The sequence below is a fragment of the Felis catus genome, chromosome B3 (genome assembly GCF_018350175.1).
Source record: "Felis catus isolate Fca126 chromosome B3, F.catus_Fca126_mat1.0, whole genome shotgun sequence".
Classification (NCBI taxonomy): Eukaryota; Metazoa; Chordata; class Mammalia; order Carnivora; family Felidae; genus Felis; species Felis catus.
The window spans coordinates 73,725,425-73,729,607 of NC_058373.1; positions in this window are offsets into that span (position 1 = coordinate 73,725,425).

Consider the following 4,183-nt stretch of genomic DNA (forward strand, 5'->3'; position numbering starts at 1 on the left):
CAGAGTGTGAGTGGGAGAGAGGCAGAGAGAGGGAGACAGAATTTGAAGCAGATTCCAGGCTCTGTGCTGACAGCCCAACACGGGGCTCAAACTCACAAACTATGAGATCATGACCTGAGCCAAAGTCAGATGCTTAACCGACTGAGCCACCCAGGTGCCCTGTTTCTAGATTTTTGAATCATAGGAAGGTTTACCCACTTCATGGTTATAAGTTTTCATCTGATGTCCTCTTCTTGTACTTGTACATTTCATTTCTATATTTAGATTTCTGAGCCATTTGATACTTAGTCTGATTAATGATGTAAAATAGAGACCTAATTTTATTTTTTTCCAAATGGCTATCCAGTTGTCCCAATTCTATTTATTAAAAAACTCAACTCCCCTCCCAATTGAATTCCCCACATTTAGCATACCTTTTCCAAAGGTACATGGTTCTATTTCTGGACTTTCTAGTCTACTGAATTGGTCTGGATGTTCATCCATGCACCAATATCATACTTTTAAAATTATAATGCTTTCATAATACATTTTAATATTGGATGCAGCTAGCTATCCACCACACAGGACACTGAAAATTTTCAGGGTTTTCCTGAATATTCTTGTTTGTTTTAGTCATTTTTTTTTATGTGAACTTTACGATCAATTTGTTTAATTCCAGAAAACAGCCTGCTGGTGTTCATTACTGTGATCATGTTACATTTATAAATTAACTTAGAGGGGCGCCTGGGTGGCGCAGTCGGTTAGGCATCCGACTTCAGCCAGGTCACGATCTCGCGGTACGTGAGTTCGAGCCCCGTGTCAGGCTCTGGGCTGATGGCTCAGAGCCTGGAGCCTGTTTCCGATTCTGTGTCTCCCTCTCTCTCTGCCCCTCCCCCGTTCATGCTCTGTCTCTCTCTGTCCCAAAAATAAATAAACGTTAAAAAAAAAAATTTAAATTAACTTAGAAAGAACTGACATCATTAGGATGTTGACTCTTCCTATCTAAAAACAAGACTTACGGGGCGCCTGGGTGGCACAGTCGGTTAAGCGTCCAACTTCAGCCAGGTCACGATCTCGCGGTCCATGAGTTCGAGCCCCGCGTCAGGCTCTGGGCTGATGGCTCAGAGCCTGGAGCTTGCTTCCGATTCTGTGTCTTCCTCTCTCTCTGCCCCTCCCCTGTTCATGCTCTGTCTCTCTCTGTCCCAAAAATAAATAAACGTTGAAAAAAAAATTAAAAAAAAAAAACAAAAAAAAAAACAAGACTTACTTGGGGCGCCTGGGTGACTCAGTCAGTTGGGCATCTGATTTTGGCTGGATTGGTGGGTTCGGGCCCCGCGTCGGGCTCTGTGCTGACAAGCTCAGACCCTGGAGCCTGCTTCGGATTCTGTGAATCTCTCTGTGTCCCTCCTCTGCTTGGGGCTCTCTGTCTCTCTCTCAAAATAAATAAATAATAATTAAAAATAAAGAAATAAAAATAAAAAATAAAAACAAGACTTACTTTTCCATTTATGTTTTTTGTCTCTTTCAGTAATGTTTTAAAGTTTTCTTCATATACATTTGCATATTTCTGTTGAGTTACTGCCTAACCATTTTACCTGCTTTGCTGCAGGTAAAGACTCTATTTTAAATAGAGTCTTCTTTCCTATTATGTCTTCTGATTATTATTTGAATATGGAAAGGTTACTGTATTTCTTTTTATTAATTTTATAACGTTATTCTTTACTAAATTTTCTTTTTATTTACATTTTCCTATTGATTCTTTTCGATCTTTCAGATATACATCATATAATCAGCTAAAAAGATATTTTTATCTTAAGTGACAGTGGCATTCTTGTCTTATTCCTAACTAGCAAGAAAGAATGTCTTAAGTGTTTCCTCATTTCAAAACATGCTAGCTTTTGTGCACATGTGCATACACACACACACACTTTTTCTAATCATGTTAAGGAAATATCCACTGATTTCTACTTCAATGAGATTTTAAATCAGAAATGCTTTACTGGCAACTGTGGAGATCATCATGGTATTTCTTCTTAGAAATATCACTATAATAAATAACATTAATGGATTTTGTAATTTTGAACCATCATTTCATTCCTGTAATGAACATCACTTGGTTGTAATGTATACTTTTTACAATGTGTTGTTGGATTCTATTTGCTAATATCTAATTTAAATTGTGGGGTGCCCAGCTCTTGATTTTGGCTCCGGTCAGATCTCATTGTTCATGCGATCGAGTTCAGCATTGAACCCCATGTTGAGCTCCATGCTGACAGCATGGAGCCCGATTGGGATTCTCTCTCCCCCTCTCTTTCTGCCCCTTCCCCACTGGTACATGTGCACTCTCTCTTCCTCTCTCTCTCTCAAAATAAGTAAACTTAAAAAGAATATTTTTGCATCAATAGTCTCAAGTGAGACTGTTCTGTTGTTTTATTCATGTATACAATCTTTATCATTTTTTGCTATCAATGTTAATTTAAGTTTGTTTCATAAAAATTTTTAAAAGTCTCCTTTTTCTATGATCCAGAATATTTAAGTAGAATTAAGACGATATTTAGAAAAAACATTTATGTGATGGTTTGAGTTGTGAGCTGAACTAACTTATTTTATGGAACATCATTTTTACTTGAAAGAACAACTAACAAACTATGGTTATTCCAACTTGGGTATCTGGTAGAAATTTTCTCAAAAATAAACCAAATGAACTTCTCACTTCAAGGAAAACAGTGACAGTATTTGTTGACAATAATAAAATTCAAGCTTTCAGACAAATGCTAGAATTTTGGAAAACTTGTATCTGCAACTGTAAGCCTGAGAGCATCCCAGTATTCAAAGACGTTTCCGACAAAATAAGTAGTGATATATTACAAAGTGATTTTGGGGGCACTTGGGTGGCTCAGTTGGGTAAGCTTTCGACTTCGGCTTAGGTCATGATCTCATGGTTCTTGGGTTTGAGCCCCACGTCGAGCTCTGTGCTGACAGCTCAGAGCCAGGAGTCTGCTTCAGACTCTGTGTCTCCCTTGCTCTCTCTGCTCCTCCCCAACTCATGTTCTGTCTCTCTCAAAAAAATGAATAAACACTAAAAAAAATTTAAGTTATTTTTAAGTCTTATATAATAAAATGTGTCAATACTTAATATTGTATGTCAATCTGCATAACTCAGTGAACCAGTATTTTCCAAATGACCAGTTTGGTCCAAATGTAGGATGTTACACGTTCATTGCATGGTGTTAGACCGCACATTGCAACTAGCTTTTAACAAGCTCCCACTTCTTGCATTTTGGTGGAATAGGAAAGACAAATATTCACAATTATCTGAATAGGTTATTAAAATGGTACTGCCTTTTCCAACTACATATTTGGGAGAGTTTCAGATCTTCTTCACACACTTCAACCAAAACAGCATATACTGCAACAGCGTGAATGTAGAAGCTAAGTTCTTGTGCCAATTCTGCTTTGTGTAAATTTGGATAGTAAGAGATTATAAAACTAAAACACCACCAATCTTCTCACTAAATTGTTTTTATTTTGGAAGATATATTAATTTTTCATAATTTATATTAATATTTAATTGACTTATTGTTTTCCAATGAACTAATAAATAAATATTTTTTAAATTTCTTGGTTTTCAATGCTAATACTGTAAATATTTATAGATACAATCCACATAAATAAAAGTTTTTTGGCAAGAGGGCCTTCAATATTTTTTTTAATGTTTATTTTTGAAAGAGAGGGAGAGAGCGTGTGAGCAGCAGAGGGGCAGAGAGAGGGGAACAGAGGATCTGAAGCAGGCTCTGTGCCGACAGCAGACAACCCGATGGGGGGCTCGAACTCATGAATCATAAGATCATGACCTGAGCCCAAGCTGGACGCTTAACCGACTGAGCCACCCAGGCAATCCAATAATTTTCAAAATGTAAAGGAGTTCTGAGGCCAAAAAGTTTGAGAACCCCTAGTGGATTCCTCAGGAAAAGCTCACATTCATTTTTTGTCAGCAGCCTTTATACCTGAACACAACGTAAGGAGAAAAATGTAAGGAGAAAGTTCTTGGGTCATATTTTCTTTTTGAAAATCTTGAAAATGCTATTTCACTGTTGGTAGCGTAAAATGCTACTGTAGAGAAGTCTGATGACAGTCTATTTTTCTTTCCCTTATAAGTAACTTGTACTTTTTTGTCTGGATGTTCAAAGGGGTTTTTCCTTAC